The following is an 8,976-nucleotide window of genomic DNA, read 5'->3' on the forward strand; positions in this document are numbered from 1 at the left end:
TGTCCAGTGTAAATGTAAATGTGTAGAGCCAGATGCTTTTGTATCAGTGTAGAGGCAACTAAAATGTACATGCACTCTATGGCCTCCTCACATATCATTTACTGCTCAACTACTTGGTCAGAGGCCAGTGTTGCTACTTTAAAATCATTGCAGGCTTTATAGAAGCAGACTCTTAAAGCCTTTGATAGGAAGTCAATAATTTTTTGTCATTGTTGAAATGTTTGTCTCTTTTTTGGGACCTTACTTCTCATCCGCTCAGACAGTTTGTCATCATAAGAAGAGATGCAGATGGAGGTACAACAGGTCCAGTGAGAGGAGGTTATGTCATTCCTCTTAGAAAAAGTTCATTGGGCCAGTCTGCATTCCCTGTAAAAGCTGCACTAGATTTGAACTCAGTCACAGCACTTATAAGAGAACTGGATACATACACTGTAAACCCTGATAAATTCAGTTCACTCAAAAGAATTGTTGAAACTGATTACATACATTTTTTAATCAATGTTAAACTAAATATTTTTTGTTAAAAAAGCACTCTTGATTAAGTATGCTTTACTTGTAATCTTAAGTGACACTAACCTACTTTGGTAAGTTTAACAAGACTTATCTGATAAGTATGTTCTACTAATTATTTTGTTTTCACAGTAAAGATAATACAAGTGTAAATAACTTGAATGTTTTTCTTACTTAAAATAAGCTCAATACTAACTCTAGTACAACTCAGTTTAACTCAAAATAAGATAAAAATCTCTATGTAGTACAGTCAAAAACACATTAACAAGGTTAGCTTGTTACCTAGTAAACATACTACAACAACAAACAATTTGTTTTCTAAAATTCTACACTTCCATGTGCTGAATACCTGAAATAGTGCATTTTTTTTAATTTCGAACTATCACATCTTGAAATCGACCATATCAGGATTCCCACGTAAGGAAATCATTTCCTAGGAATTTTTCAAGAACAGTGCCCTCAGATTTTTTTTTAGGCCTTCCCTTTGGCAGAATTCTTTGTAAAACAATTATTTTCATTAAATTATCATTTTAAGCATAAAGTTACATTAGATATTTCTGTTGTAAAACAAAATCTTTTCATTTGTAAACAACACATTTTCTTATCAAAATGAGAGACCTTAGAAAGAAAAGACCTTGAGGAAAACAAACAAAAAAAACAAAAAGGACCTTGTCAAATTTTTTGGGACATTTATTTTTTTTATCTATTTAAACCATTTTTAAACCATTCACCTATAAATGCATGACATTATGTTTTCAATAACCTATCCATGCTGTCCAACTGTCAAACATACAACATGGAGGTGAGCAATAACATCAAAACACTAAGATGTTTCAATTGCCTGTGCCTATGAATTGTTCTGCATCAATGTTGTTTGCAAGAGCCAGATTACTCCACTGCCAAAAGATAATTTTTAAGGCTCAACACTCTGGGCCTCAACTTTCCATCTTCCAGGTCCATCAACACTTTCTGGATGAAGTTTAAAGTATTGGCCAAGTCTTTTGGGTAATGGAAATGCGGTGCATAAATAAGTCCAAGAAGAATCACATAGGCGTCAGCCAATGTATCCACGTCAATTACCCTCAATGAGAACTGCAACTCTATTTGGGCAGAGGAATGTGCCCAGTTGAACTGGCACGGATCAAAGCAAGGCCAACCGGTACGTCATCAATGTCCAGTTCAGGGTACTCCACAGGCTGAATATGAGCGAGAGAGAAGAAACACCTCTTAGCGTAGCACAATACAAACTGATTGCACCACAAGCTACAGCATCAAATGACCACAGACGATGCAACATTTCTATAAAATCAATAACATTTTTAAGCAGATTTCTTGCGTTAATGTTTTAGTATCAAATTACCAATTGGATGTAAATTTATATTATCTCCTTTTGCTACACTAAAAAAAACAAACATCTTTCTTGTGAATTTCATAACATCAGGGGAGTTCTTTTTTTTAACTATGAACCTACAGAGCTACCAAAACATGCCTTGATCATGTTCATCAACACTTAATAGTGCTGAGGTAAAGGGAGACCATATTCAATGATGTGACGAAGGGCAGCCTGACAAGTAACGTTAATCAGTTAAAAATGTGTAGAACTAAGTCCACTACTATCAGAAAAAAAAGGCTCTGCAGTTAGTCAGTGCAGTTGGGAGAAGCGTGCAGATGTACAGAGACTTACGGGCAAATTACTGTTGCCGTTGCTTTGATTTTGTGAGATACACCCCGTGTGCGTTCCGAAACCACTATGTTTTGTATGTTAATTGTCCAGTTATTGGGTATTATTTGGTTAGCTAATGACTGTTAAATGCTAATGATAGGAGGTCAGAGCATTCACTGTTGTCTATACTGTATATTGATATGTTTATACTGACAGTTATTATTTGTTGTTTATTAAGGTGTTTTCATTCTTTATTTCTGTTACTTGTTCAACTCTACTAGTAGTTTTGATTACTATTTTTTTATTTCTGTAACAATATGTTGCTTGTTTGATGTTTTGCATACCTCCTGTACACAGCAATAACAATTTATGGTAATGCTTAATACTAATTCTAAATTTACAACAAGAACCTTCAACCAAGATATGATGACACCAGGAGAGCTCATACTCAAACTTGTTTTTTTTTGTAATTTTTTCCAAAATTCACAGAACAAGCAAATTCTAAACATTTCATATAAAAATATGTTGACTTACATCCCACATTCTCAGGAACTTAGAGTCATCCTCACACAGATAAGGAGGGAGACCACGGAGAACAACAGTACGTCTTCCATGGATGTTAAGTTGTTCCTTGTGTGAGAGAACATAATCTTACTTCACTCAGGATGTTAAGCAATATATAAAACACACTATTGACAGTAGGTTGGAAAATGCCAAATGAAATGTTGTTTTAAAAACAAAAAACTTTTTAAACATGTTTCAGTAAAATAGACTCATAACTGAAGAGATTAGAGTTCAGCATAACCCACTATTGCTATCAAGCACCAGGAAGTGTAACCAACTCACCTGGCCGTAAGCAGTGAAGAGCTGATCAAGATCTTCGGCTGCCTTTCCTGTGCGTGCAGCTTTTTTTCTGAACAGACTTTGTAGACGGGGAACATGTCAATCCAGCTCAGCATTGAAATATTCTTTTTTAGGTTGATGTTTGTGATCCTGTGAAACTCAGAACAAATCTGTACAAACATAAAATCACTGTTAAATGCTGTAGTCTGTACAAAAAATGAATACAGAAATAAAAAAGAGTTTTCACATCTCATGCATAATGGAAAATCATTGTAACTGTTTGTCAGATATGGGGTCATGTCAAGCTTTAGTATAAAGTATATAAAGTATAAGCCACGTTAGATCACCTATAAAGTAATACTGCCCCAGTGAAAATTCCCTGTCACTAGGGTATGCTTGATAACTATGCATTTTCTCTGCAAGGGTCTCAAGGACGTTATGTTTTTGGCCCTTTGACAACTTGAGGGTATTCCCTGTTCTTTCAAATGTGATGTTTCCCTCTTCAAGTATGAGCTCCACCTCATATGAAAATGTTGGCACTGGGAAATCAGTGGGTCATCTATTAACCCTCTCTGGGGTGATAACTGGCCATCAAAGTCCAGGTCTTCGAAAGATAAGCTAAAGTCAAAGTCTAACTTAAATCTTTCTTTGAATATTGTTTTGAGATCATCTACAGTATCTTGTCGGGAGGATAGTGACATCATCCTGACAATGTCAGTCGAAGTGTGAATGTGGAGAAGCAGATTTTGAGCTGCCATTTCCTAAAACAATAACCAAAAAAAGTCACTTCATTCACTTCTTCCAGGCTTGTGGGAACTGGGCAGTGTCAGTGGCATATTGGATGTGAGATTACACTTGTATTTTTTCCCTAAAACACTGCTCCATTAGATTCTATAGGTCCCCACTTAGAAACACATTTTAATTCTTTCAGTCTCTGATCAAAATAAATCTTTTTTGTGTTAACACTAAATGCCCATCAATATTGTATGCTGGGAGACTAACTATGTCGTTAAGCTCTGATAGCTGATACACAAAGAAGTTGTCTGAAATGAGCGCAAATGCTCAGTGTACCAGCAGTTGTAGTCTTTGCAATGGAAGAAAACAGAGTTATTGACAAGCGGTATGTGCTCAATCTTGCTAAATGTTGGAAGTCCTCCAGTTTGACCTGCAGAAACAAATATTCCCCTTGCAAACTCTGTGCCACTCGTGGAGATCTTTGGTGCACTGTAAATGTTCTGGCTATCTGTCTTTGTCTCTATGAAGTTTTTTTTCCACTAGAGGCAGTGTGGAAACTTGGATGGAGGTGACACGAGAAGCTTGTATGTCAGGTCTAAAAAATGCTGGGGCACTGAAATGATGTGCCATCATGTGCTGATGCCTGGTAGCAAGAGTTTTCAAAATATTCTTGAAATTATGTGTGTCGTGTATGACCCTTTTGAAAAAGCAATGTTTTCCTTCAAACCTCATGGTCCATAGATGAGCAAGAAGCCCAAAATGCTTTGTCAGTTCTGAATAGTGCTCCACGTACTGATGTTTGGGTCGCAGCTTAAAGTCTAGAAATAGCGACTGAAGACCTTGTCGGTGATCATTTATTTTGGTCTGCATGTGCTGGATAGACTCCTCTATGAAAGATGGAGACAATACCAGTTGCACAATGTCTTTGAGGTCCATCAAAATGGCTTCATCTGGGACATCTGGGATTCTGGGACTGTACTTCCTAACATAAGTAAAGTGGTGGAGTTGCTGCAATCTACAACAACGACATTACAACAACTACCATTCCCATTCCTGCTGCTCTCTCCTTCGAACACATCGCCTTCAACTTTCTGGTCCCACCAACCGCACTGCTGTTATTTACTGACGCGCCAAGCTGAATCCTGCTTTCCTCCTTGACTTTGCGGATTTTCTGACCCAGTTATGTGCCATTCTACCCTCAGTTCTTCTCCTAGGCGATTTCAACTTCCACGTTGATGTCACTGACTGTAAACCTGCCACTGAATTCCCGGACCTGCTACAATGCCTCAACTTCACTCAACACATCAACTTCCCTACCCACAGCCGTGGTCACATCCTGGACTTGGTCTGTTCCACTGGTCTCACAATACATCATCTCTCCAGCCTTGACCTCAATATTTCTGATCACCTGGCCATCACTATGGACATTGGCATCCCTATCCCCATCCAAAAAGAAAAACGCACCATTTCCTTCAGAAGCCTCAAATCTATCTCCACCAGCTCTCTCTGCTTTCCTACCATAGTAAAATCTCTGCCTCCCCTTCCCCCACATCTGATAATCCCTCTGACCTGGCTGACTACTACAACAACAAATTTTCCCCATGTCTTGACCAGCTGGCACTTCTCAAAACTAAATCAGTCACATTCACACACTCTGCCCCTGTTATACTCCTGAACTCCCACTCATGAAGATCAGAAAACGACAGCTTGAAAGACTCCACAAGAAAACCCATTCAACAGTTCATCTCGAAGCATACATAAACCATCTTCAACAATATAAGCATGCTCTTAACACAGCCCGGTCCACCTACTACTCCCATGTCATACACTGGTTCCTCCAACCCCAAGACTCTCTTCTCTACAATCAACAAACTCCTCAAACCCTGTGACAACACCGCCAACACATTCACTGCTGACAAATGCAACACCTTTCTCTCTTTTCTTCAGACAAAAATTGACACCATCTATGGCAACCTTGCCACATCCTCCAGCCCTTCGACCTCCCTTCCCACCCTACCCCCTGTTACCACCCAGCCACTGTCTTACTTCTCCCCGGTGTCTCCAACTGAACTGACCACCTTCACATCAGGCATGAGAACCTCCACTTGTGTCTTAGATCCCACCCCATCCAGTTTGGTCAAGGATTGTCTCCCAGTCATCTCCCCCCTCATCACACAAGTCATCAACTCCTCCCTCACTTCTGGTTCCGTCCCCCACTCACTCAAACTGGTTGTCATTACTCCAATACTCAAAAAACCTGGCCTCAACCCTGATGACATGAACAACTTCCGGCCTATCTCCAATCTCCCCTTTCTGTCAAAAATACTGAAACGTGTAGTTGCCTCTCAACTCAAGACCCATCTCATCTCCAACGATCTGTTTGAACCACTTCAGTCTGGATTCCGCTCACAACACAGCACAGAAACAGCCCTCCTCAAAATTACCAAAGAGCTTCTCCTCTCCTCAAACTATGGACATCTCACCATCCTCATTCTCCTTGACCTCACCGCAGCCTTCAACCATCAACCACTCCATCCTCCTCTCCGGCCTGGAATCTTCTCTCAACATCTGCATTCACCTGGCCTAAATCATATCTCTCGGACAGACAACAGTTCATCAATATCAACAACTGCACCTCCTCCACTGCTCCTCTGTCACAAGGTGTTCCCTAGGGCTAGGTGCTTGGCCCCCTACTCTTCATCCTCTACATGCTCCTGCTTGGCAATATCATACGTCACCACGGTCTTCACTTCCACTGCTATGTCGATGACATTCAGTTTTACATCTCCACCAAGTCCATCAGCGCTGCAACTCACCCCACTCTCACCAAGACCAAGATGGTGGCGCGTGCACATCGCGAGGCTCAGCATCTCTCCAGATTTAGCTAAATAGTAGTTATCTGCCTTCTTGTTTCAAGTCTGTTCACTCAGAACTGTCTTGCGAACACATTCTACAGCCGCCAGGAACTTTTGGACATTGCATCTTGCAATTCTGATAACTTTATCGATGGACTACAACTTTTCCCTAAGATCGTCAGGACCACCGAAACAATCAACCCGGCTCCGCCGACCGGAAGTGCTCGCAGGCTGCGTCGAGATCGTAAACAAAGATGGGGTAAGAGAGCTGGGCTAAGGGCTAAGCTGAAGCTAACACCTCACCGGCTATCACTACCCAGCCTTTTCCTTGCTAATTTACGGTCTCTGCCGAACAAAATGGATGGGCTACGACTGTGGATCACCACGCACAAATGGATTATGGACTGAAACATCATGATTCTAACGTAAACGTGGTTTAACAACAGCGTTCCCGATAGCGTCATTGAACTAGCTGGTCGCTACATGCTCCAGGCAGACAGAACAGCTGATGACTCCGGTAAAACCAGAGGTGGGGTCTGTGTATCTATGTAAACAAAGCTTGGTGCACGGATACTGCCATCATTGGAAGTCATTGCTCACCTGACCTAGAATATCTCATGGTTAAGTGCAGACCGCTCGATCTGCCCACAGAGTTTACATCCACTATTGTGACTGCAGCCTACATCCCACCTGATGCTAACGCTAAACTGGCCATGGAAGAACTGCATGCTACCATTAGCAAACAACAGACATCACATCCGGAGGCAGCGGGTGACTTCAACCACTCCAACCTGAAGACTGTCCTCCCTAAATTTCAACAACATGTCTCCTGCCCCACAAGAGGAGCCAAGACTTTGGACCATGTCTATACCAACACGGCTGATGCTTACAAAGCAGTCCCCCTCCCCCACCTTGGATAGTCTGACCACCCCTCTTTGTTCTTAATTCCCAAGTACTCACCACTCATCAAACGTGTGAAACTCACAGTGAGGACAGTCGAAGTGTGGCCAGAGGGAGCAGACTCTGAACTACAGCTGCGATTCAAACACACAGACTGGAGTGTGTTTGCTACCCAGGCCACACTGTACTCCCACACGGACATTGACTCTTACGCCTCCTCCGTGCTGGACTTCATCAACACCAGCATCAATAGTGTCACCACTCACAAACGGATCACTACATTCCCGAACCAGAAGCCGTGGATGAACAGAGAAGTCCGCCTACTGCTGAAGGCACGAGACGCCGCTTTTGGATCTGGTGATGCTCAGGCCTACTCTTCATCCAGGGCTGACCTGAAGAGGGGCATCAGGGAGGCCAAGCACAGCTACAAGCTAAGGATTGAGGAGCACTTTAAGAACAACTCCGACCCCCGACGCATGTGGCAGGGCATCCAGGTCATAACTGACTACAAACCCACCAACACCACCCCAACATCCGACAATGCCTCCTTCCTGAACGAGCTTAACAGCTTTTATGCTCGCTTTGAGAGGGACAACCAGGAGCCAACCACCAAGGCTGTGCTCATGACAGGGCACCAACCTCTCACACTCTCCCCCATCGACATGTCTGCTGCACTGAGCAGGACCAATGCACGTAAGACTGCTGGCCCTGATGGCATCCCTGGACGCGTGCTCAGGACCTGTGCTGGGCAGCTAGCTCAGGTCTTGACTGACATTTTCAACCTGTCGCTGGCCCAACCAGCTGTCCCCACATGCTTCAAAACCACCTCCATTGTGCCAGTGCCAAAACACTCCAAAACTGAGAGCCTCAACGACCTGTTGCACTCAGCCCCACCATCATGAAGTGCTTCGAGAGGCTGGTCCTGACTCACCTCAAAACCTGCTTACCACCAACACTTGACCCCTTCCAATTTGCCTACCACCAGAATAGGAGCATGGAGGATGCCATCTCCACAGCACTAGGCCCTGCCCTTGCTCACCTGGGGCCTCATGTACAAAGACTTGCGTGGATTTCCTACTGAAACATGGCGTACGATCAAACCAAAATGCCCTTCAACGTACAAATATATCCGGATGTATCAATGTGTGCACATGCATGCATCCAAGCACATTTTTTTTGTACATCCCAATCAACGTGGAATTCAGCGCACATGTTGGAGTACCCGACTCCTTCCTGTCCACGCCCCTACTTAAATATGCAAATAATATTTAAATTAGCCCTGCACCTGCAATTCCTCTCTCTGCAGGATCAGAAAATAAAGAAAAAAGAATGAGTAAGACGGAAAAAGAGTAACTTAATGGAAAGCTAAATGGAGATGATACTTTATGAAGTGGAGGCCCGCAAAAATGTGGTCTTTGGCACACTGTCCTACGATTTAAGCAGCAAACGTAACAAGAGTGGGTGGGAGAG

Source organism: Leuresthes tenuis, unplaced genomic scaffold, assembly GCF_036924035.1.
Source record: "Leuresthes tenuis unplaced genomic scaffold, fLeuTen1.0.hap1 SCAF_14, whole genome shotgun sequence".
Classification (NCBI taxonomy): domain Eukaryota; kingdom Metazoa; phylum Chordata; class Actinopteri; order Atheriniformes; family Atherinopsidae; genus Leuresthes; species Leuresthes tenuis.